Below are 9,465 nucleotides of genomic sequence, written 5' to 3'. Positions count from 1 at the left end.
TGTGGGAAAAAAAAATGCAGTTTAGGACACAAGTCTACTACTGTGCACTTAAAGCTATAAAATGGTGACAGTGTCCTGATATCATGACTGAAATCCAGTTCCCTGTTTAAGAGGCGCTTCTGGGAAACCATTCAGTCATACCCAGCCACAGATAAAGAAGGAAAAAAAAAAAAAAAAAAAAAGAGGCACCTTCTCTACTGATCTAGAGGTCATATCTTTTATGTCTGCGCTGTACTGAGTGTGTCTGACTCAGACCGTACTTCCTTGTGGTACTGGACAGTCCTTCTCCCTTGTCCAGTTTCAAGAACGGTGCTACTGCAGTGCCAACAGACAATAACAGCAGGAACCAGTCTGCAGTGACCCTTCTCATGACTGAATGTTTTCTGCCAGGTGCAGCACACCAAAAGTTTGGTTGCAAAATGCTGAATTAGAAGGAGACTGCATCAGCCCTTTTATTTTTTTTTTGGTCTCAACAAAATTTTGGGGGAAAAAAAACCAATGGCAAGTCTGCTACCAGCACCAAGGGGAAGGTGAATTGCCTTTTGTTCTGCCCCTTCTAGAGTCATTTTCTTCAGAGCCGAGTGCATGTGTACCACCAACAGCTCATTCTGAACTAGAACCTTTTTACACTTACTTGGCAGAGGTGTGAATAAGAGGAATATGTGACAGCAGAAAATCACCTCTCCACAGTTGCGTATCTACATATCTGAGCTTGCCATTGTGATGGCAGCTATTTGCCTGTTATCGGATGAAGATGGTCTGTTAATAACAATGGCTGTGATTTCATCAGAGCAGGTGAGTCAGTCTAACAGCTCACTGCCACCCCACAGAAAAAGATCCACTTGTTTTTTGCGGGGCTAATGAGTTGAGTCAGCTCACTGAGGGCAGCGTAAGGAGGCCCAGAGCCAACGCAGGGTGAGCAGTGGGAATGCACAGCCAGGAGGGGAAAGGGGAAGACAGAACCTCCCAGTCCTGGCAGCAGGAGCTATTAGATCACCTCATCACCTCATTCTAGGCTGCAGATTCAGCAAAATGAAAACTTACTTGGCTTTGAGGTTACCATAATGCCTTTCCATGAGTAGGGAATCCTTTCTTTAAAGCTTGTTTGGGAGATGGGGGTGGGGGCAGGAAAGTGGGAAAGAACTCTGATCTGCTACAAATAGCATGTCCTACATCTCCTCTGTGGAAGCTCATGGAAAGTCTTTTCATTTAAACAGTAAAGCTGTAAGAGTTTATTTTTTGGACTGTAAATTAAAGCAGGAAAAAACTAATTCCTAAAATGGTCACAATAGTAAAACTATCAGTCATTCAAGCTATTATCAACATTACCTCTGATGGGAATGGACCATGCACAACAGTTTTCAGGAGAAAAAAAAAATAATAGCAAGAGGTACCTTGCTGCCCTGTGAAATTGCTAAATTAGTGCCACTTGTTGCTGATGCTTCTCTTTCTGGGTGGGGTGCAGCTATCAGTCGTGTTTATCAGGTTGGAGAGCACACCAGTGCTTACAAGTTTAAATCTTCAGCATCAGCTGACCAAAATGATAGCTGCATATTCTCATTTAAAATGTGCATGACTTGAAGAGCACAGACATTTCACAACTACTTACACAGCAGAATGCACTCTGGAACGCCAGTCGTAGGACTCCAAAAATAAGAGGTAAGGCTTCCAGACACACAAATGGCTGGTTTGCACTGACTTTAGACAAATTCTGACTAAAAATAAAACATGGATATTTAAAAGAGATAACAATTTGAACAGCGTAGCAAGCTTGCTGTGGCTCTCTACCACGCAGTCTCCAGCTCAAGCCTGGAAAGAGGGCTGGATACCAGACTTACAGGGTGAAATACTCTAGCTTTGGTTATGAGAAACTGGAGAACATGGTCATGACTGTCCCTTCAGTCTTCTGAAGTCTTTGGCTCTGTCAGTGCATTGAAGGCCAACCACTATGATGAGAGATACCATTACTAACAAAAGACTGGTGGTGTTTATTGTCCTTAGAATAAGCATTTAAATATGAAGCCTATTTTTCTGAAGTGCTGGCTTCCCCGGCTCTAGAGAAAGCTGTCTCTGAACAGCAGGCTGGTTTAGCCCAAGCTTGCAGCTGTGGCACGTGCAGGCTTGAGTGCATCTCTGGGCAGGGGGGTGCACCTGAGAACACAACTGAGCAGGCAAGTGGGACTGAGTTTTGTCTGAGTAAGTCACTGTTGTATGTGTTAAGTCCATGGAGCTATTTTGATTTTTACCAGCTGAGGTTCTGCCTCATTATTCCAGAAAGAGATCATAATTTAATTTGATAAGATCTTCATGTAGGGAGCCAAAGGGTGTGGGTAGTGATTTACTACTCTTTGAAATTGTAATTACCATCTTTCATCTGTTTAAAGAATCTTTATACTTACCTGTGTAAGACAGTCTAATATGGTCAAAGCCTTGTGGTTTTCTGTTCTCATGACTCAGACAAAGCTGACCACAGCTCCAAAACTCTTCTCAACGTACTTCATATTATGCTTTATTGTTTCTACCTTCCTTATTTCTGCAGTCTCCACCTTACTGAAGAAGCTGCTGCAAAAGGGTTTTTTCTCACCCCCATGTCTGTACAGGGAAAATGTGTCATTTAGGAAAAACAGCTGGTTAATGTAGAGTTAGTTCAGCTCAGTAAATAACTCAAGCTGGTGACTGTGGCATGACTGTTTCACAGTAAGTGGTCAAGCCAAGCATCCTGTATGGACACACACAGTCCACAGAGTGGAAGCGGAGGATGCTGTGTTTGGTGGAGGCCTGTCCGGTGTAGAATAACAGACCTCATGGGGGAGGCCGGTGAAGAACAACTGTGTTGTAAATGTGCCTAAATGACTAGCCCATGTAAAGAGGAGCTAACATTTTGAGGAATACAGTGCCCAAGGAGGCTGAAGACTAGCATATATAAGACATGTGTTGTGTTCAGAGAGCATTAACTAAGACTGACTAACCCACTTTTAATGCAGCCGTCTTTTGTTCATGCAAAATTCAAATTTATGTTGAGCATCCTGTTACTTAGAGTGTGGGTGCAAAACTCTTTCTAATAGGATGTGTACTGCTAGTATAGACAAGGCTTGGCTAGCTCAGCACTACAATCACATCAGCCTCCTATTTGCATCCCGCCACTGTCTCCCTTTGCATTCCCACATTAGCTGGAAGCTCTTGTCTTCATCATCGTGGCTTCTAATTCCTTCATCCTGTATCCCCAGCTCAAATGCTTCATTATGATCCTGGCATTCATTCTGCAGTGTTCCTAAACTTCATCATCCCCATCACCTTCTCTCTCAAGAGTGTATAGATTTGCTTTCCATTTCATTTATTACACTTATCGTGGACATTAACACTTTTTTCTTTTTTTTAGGTCTGCTAGTATTATTTTAGTATTTATCCTTATTATTTCCAAGTTGCCATAAGCACTTGGGAATGCTAAATCCAGACCAAGGCCCTGTAGTGCTGGCACTATGGCCATGCCCCAGAGCTCTTGCAGCTTCCAGCTAGTGGTAAGAGCTGTGTACAGGCAAGTAGCCAGGAGTAGCGCGGGGAAGCTATGAGGCAGGATAGATCACTGTGATGGCCAAAGCAGCAAGCATTTTTGACTTGTCTGAACATCTCACTACATGTTATATGAGTAATATATTTCCCTCCCTGATTTGAAATCCCTTCTAAGACTTGTTCATGCTAGAGGACCTACAGCAGCACCACTATGCAAGTAGTAGCTGCTCTGTCAGTGCTCCCTGGTGCATCTCCCCTCCCATCTTGCAGCTTTGCTCCCAACGAAGCAGTGTGGTTTCCCCACGTCCAGTGAATGGGGCAGTGGGGAGCTGGACCTCTCTAGACGTGTACAGACATGGGCAGCCAGTCCATGTGCTGTGAGTCTGGCATGGCCTTGCCAGCGCAGGTGCTCTGCTGGTGGTCTGATCCTTTACCCCCTGGGTAAAGAGCACCGAGGAAAGCAGAGTCCTTAAAGCGAAGGCCACTCATCTATGTAGGACCACAATTTTTACCTGGAACAATCATTTTGCCTCACTTTGTCAACTTGTAGTTTGTAAGACAGGGCTGGCCTTCCCTCCCTGTCAGCACAGCACATAGACACTTGGGTCATGAACTAGTCTGGAGTTTGGATCACTCCTGTGGTATGAATGATTGATTGGAATTAGTAAGTGATGAAGCTGAGAGGACCCCTGTATGCAGGAATCCAGAGTCAGCAGGTTTGGCAGAACTCTGTGAAGTTTCAACCTCAGCATCAATGTCTGTGTTTTAGGAAGCAGCAGCCTGTGCTGGGTCAGTGGCAGAGCTCAGACAGCAATTAGAAATAAAAAAAAGTAACATATGCCAACTAGGGGAAAGAAAAAAAAGAGACCACAATTGTTCTAAAGCAGAAAGTATGAAATGCAGAAAACTGACATGGAAAAATGAAAACGAATACATCGAGGACACAACCCTGGCTGGAAAAGCTAAAAAAAAACAGTAAAGGATTTTAAGAAAATCTGGAATAGGAAAAACTCTAGCAATGATACAGACTTAACATTTTTATTGATACAGAGAAGATATGGGGCCTTGTGTCAGTTTTTATGGAGTAAGCAATGTATACTCAACTTGGCAAACTCTGTCATTTAGCTTTGTCCCCAGTCTCACCCAAAACACAAGGGGTGAAAGGAAGACAATATCGAAATCATTTGCCTGGACATATCTATGCTGAGAGAGAATGTGACAGGTTCAGAAAATAAGACAGGAGGACCAACAAAGGGGGAGGAGGAGAGTTTTCGTTGAACCATGACTCCCAAGTCCATGAGAGCCTCAGTGTCACACTGAATGGAGGACAATGAAATGGGGAGTCACAAAGGCCTAATCCTTACAGAGGTCTTTATTTTCATGTCCAGTTTCTTTACATTGATGGCATCTAATGCCCATTAGTCGCAGTGAAGCTCCCTTCTGTAAGTGGGAATTCAGTGTCTAACTACACTTGAGGATCGGACCCTCCAAAATGGACCCCACCAGACCCTGCAGAGTCCCTGGGGCCTCTGCTGTGCAAGGGCTGCTGCGGGGGAGTACCGCGCAGGACGGGACAGAGCATCCTGTGCCCGCGGTGGAGCGGAGGTGCTGCACACAGGATTCTCTGGCACAGACTGCTGACATCCTGGATCAAAGTTAATTACTCCTGTCTTCATTTTCATTCTCTGGCTTTCCCACTAATGTTTCTTCCATATTTCTATGGTTTTGTTTGTGCAGCTGCCTGCGGTCCAGAAGGTCTATTATCTTCCCATCCTGACATCATGATAGGCAGTAGAAGGAGTCAGATAGAGCACTAAGAGGTAATTAACATTCAAATAGGTCAGGAGCTCACTTCGGGGTTGCGCATGGCTGGGTTTTCCCAACTTCTTGTCAGAAACAAGTGTTGATAGAGTGAGGGCGGTCACCAGTGGTGAAACTGAAAATATAAAATCAAACCTTGGTGGTGTTTCAGAAGTACATGGGGGCAAGGAGGAGTTCCCCTTGCACATTTGCTCATCTGCAGGAAAGGGAGGTCATGAAATGCTGCCCAGAAACTACAGAGTGTGCTGCAGAGAGCTTCCTGCACCTCTCCTCTGCTGTCCAGGCTGATCTCGTGTTCTGAGAAGTTTCTTTTTTGGTAGATGTAATGTGTCGAGCGCCTTTCTCCCGTCCTACAACAAGCTTGCTGGTGCCCTTATTTTTGGTGTACACTAATGTGCATGTAGACTACGGTGTATATGTGTGCATTTGTAGAAGATATAGTTAGTACCTGTTTAGATTTGTGGGTATGTGTGCTTGTTAGGAGTTTCATAATTTCTCCTGGAGTCTCCTTATGTGTAAAATGGAGATAATAACACGTAATTACCTACCTTGCAGGGCTGTTGTAAGGACAAATTAACCAATGCTTGTGTGGGTGTTTGCAGATGAAAAGCACGATATTAAAACTAAATATAATGATTGAATGTTACAGAAGAGAGTTTGTATTTATTATGGTGACTGAATATGAGATGAGAGTGCTTTGTGGGTGTTCATTTCTTGTGCAGTACCAAGTATTTGTGGAAGGTGGGAGACTGGGGGAGCTGAGTTTGGGGTAGGTGTCAAAGAGATGGTTAAAGTTAATCTTTAACCTTATAGCCTACTGATTTTCTTCTCTTAACTAAAGCTGATGCTGAACAAGGGACAAGAGAACAGAGGAATGAAAACAGGGCCAAGCTATAGAGGAAGAGAATGAAAATAAAATCAATTGAAGATCATGATTTCAAAGAACAAAAACCATAAAAACTGAATGAGAAAATAAAAGCTAGGGCAAATGAGGACAGAGGAGAGAAAAGAAACCTCAGAGATTCATGGTGTTAAATTATCTCAGTACACAGAATTACAAGAAAGTAAACACCAATTTAAAAAAGGCATCAGAAACAATTGATGGAAAGCATGTGCAGGGAAAGAAAAAGAGAGTGGAATGGGAAGGAAGCAAGAGATGTTCGTAATTATTTTTTGGTTTTGTTTCATTAAATGTAATGTCATCATTGTTTTATTTCCCATATGTCATTGAGAGGCACTTCTTTGCAAACCTTAAAGATGGTGTCAAGTATTTTAGACACCTTTTCCATGTGTTCCATAGGCAGGCTGGTGAGAGTTAAGATGTGGATGCTTTTGTCAGCCTGAGAATGGCCCTGTCTGGTTTCATTTGGCTTTCATGCTGTCTCTGGAGAATTAATGGAACAAATTCATTTCCATCAACTCCAGTGAAGCTGTACCAGGAGTGAATCAGACCCATCCTCACTGCTGAATGCAGCTGTTGCCCTGTGAAACCCTGATCCAAAGTCTATTTCAGGTTTAAACCTGGAATGTTTTGTGATTAAACACAAAAAATAAACCCAAAGCTTAATTGTTATCATCTCTCATTGAATATGGTATGTGGATGTGCAAGCTGCCTGGAGGAGTGGCAAGGGGAGGTGGACCACGAGAAGGAGTAAGTAACCACTACACTGCAGAGTTCAGGGAGCAGACTGCCTTTCTTTGCAAATTGTCCTGGGTTGGAATGAAAATCGTTGGCCAGCATCCCTGCAGTGTCCTGTAGCCTGTTGGCCTTTGCTCCCTCTTGTTTGCCCTTTCTCATCCCCACCTTCCTTTGTTAAACATCTCTCCAAATCCAGGATGGCTCCAGTTCTTCACCTGGTCCTTGTTTCACATATCTTCCTTGCACCCCAAAACTTATTTTGGGCTGACTCACTCTCACCTCAACTCATTGACCTAAATTAATGCTTTGTGTAATTCAACTGACTAAAATTGACGTAAATGGAGTTACATCAGAGCTGAAATTAGCCACTCCGACTAAAATAGTACCTGCCTTTTCTACCAAACCATTGCTTGTCTATTCCCCACCTCCACCCACATATCATGATTTTAACATTTCTTTCTCTTCATTGCTCTTTCTCTTATCCTGCTGCCATGAGCAAGCTGTGTTCTCGGTGGCCGGTGTTGCCCTCTCCTCTCCAACATCCTGTTCTCCTTCATCCCCACAGCAGAGGCTGTCGGTCCCTGTTAACAGACGAGCTTTGCCTGTGTCCAAGTCTATGCAACAGCTTTCATCGTCCATCGGATTTTGCTGTCCTTCATGATAGAGATGTACCGTCTGAGTTCAGAGCACTTCATAAGCTGTAGAAATTATAGTCTTACTCCAAAGAATTTGCAAGTCAGCATGCCAAGATGTACGAAGATGAGGAGAGAAGTTAGATGAAGGTGAAGTGATTTGCCAAAGGTAGCATAGCAGGACAATGGTGAAGCCGTGGATGTCGGACTTAAAGATACTCTTCCTTTTCTGTGACTATCTTTATGCCAACATAGCATTTCTCATAATCTCTTATAATCTTTGGGGCCTCACCCTCACATGGTGGTTAAACATCTCCTTCACTTTCTTTTTCATCCCCTCTGGCTTTCTGACTTCTTCCACCTTGCCCTTGGAGCCTGCTCATGTTGGCTAGGCTTTCTTCCCTCCTTTTGCAAAAACCCTGGCTGTTTGCAGCACGCTCCTCTCTGGTTGAGCCGTACTTTATGCTTGGCAGCATGCTCCACCATTCGCATCTGGGTATCTCTTTGGGGCAAGCATTTATTCTGTAATTACCCTGATTTATTATAGTGGCATATATATCTGCAGTGTTATGCAAACTGTAAAGACTTCTAGTTCTAAAGGTCACCATGGGCGTACCTTGTATTTACCTTGCAAACGCAGATGAGCTCAGAACAAAAGGGACTGGCAGGCCACTGAGTAGATGAAGGCAGGGAATCACTCTGATCTAACTAATTTGCCAGGGCAGTGTTCATAAAAGTAGGTTACCTAGTGCTGCAAACAAACAACCCAATCCAAACTTGCCTTCTTCCAGCCCACTGAATTAATTCCCCAGTACTGCTGTGTAGTCCCACAGCAGTATATAGCTGCATGTCATGAACACCCAGAACAGGAGCCTATCCATTTCCCATCCTAAATGTCAGGCCTGCCCAGTCTCCCATACTGGGGCTCACGTACGGCACTTTTCATTCTGCCGCCGGTATCACGGCTGCCTCTCGTTCTGCATCCATCTGCACAGTGGATGCGGCCCCCCAAGCTCAGAAGAGCCTTGCTGCAGCTAATGCCCTTCAGATGAAGCCTAGCTGGAAAGCCACCATGCTACCTGGTGACCAAGGCCACTAATACATCCCTCACATTGCTTGTCACACTGTTACCCCAAGCATTGGCATGAGTGATAGTTGAGCTGTAATTTGCTATTCATATCGCTCTGCAGTGTTGAAAGAGGATCACAAGGCAATTACCTTACATAAGAGGATGAAATGACCCCACTACATCCCATACACAACTTGCAGGAAGAGTAGAAGGATAAATTAAATGTTTGTGAGAAATGCAAAACGCTAAGCCATTAGTTGCACTCCTTACCAAGATCATCCGCTGTCTAATTGCATTTCCTGCCTTATTGTGGCTTAGGTCAATTGGCAGCATTGGGGGGTGTGTGTGTGTGTGTGTGTGGAAATCCAATCATCGCTTCCTCTACTAATTGGCAGCCTCAACAAAGTGGGAGTAGAGCCATGAATACTAGTCTCTCTCATCCTGCTTGTTAGAACAGAGATACTCTGGGAGGGATGGGGATCTGCCACAGGCTGCATTCTTCCCCCGGGGATGCAGCTGCTTCTCCAACAGAAGGAAATAAATACAGGAGGGTGGGGAAGAAGGTGTGGGGGTCTGACAAGCAGAAACATGTTACTGAGCCAGCCTGCCTGGAAGACTAAAACAAAAAATGCCCATGGTCACTCTCAAAGGAAGATTTTTAAAAGATCCCACAAAAGGATGGCAGGGCAAATAGAAAAGAGCACGTGAGGAGGATAGCCTAAACACAAGGAGAGATCTATAGATTCTCCATCATCAGAAGAAGGGAAAAGGAATATGGATAAGCTCAGAGCTGT

The sequence above is a fragment of the Pelecanus crispus genome, chromosome 1, assembly GCF_030463565.1.
Source record: "Pelecanus crispus isolate bPelCri1 chromosome 1, bPelCri1.pri, whole genome shotgun sequence".
Taxonomy (NCBI): Eukaryota; Metazoa; Chordata; class Aves; order Pelecaniformes; family Pelecanidae; genus Pelecanus; species Pelecanus crispus.
This window is presented reverse-complemented; position numbering follows the sequence as displayed.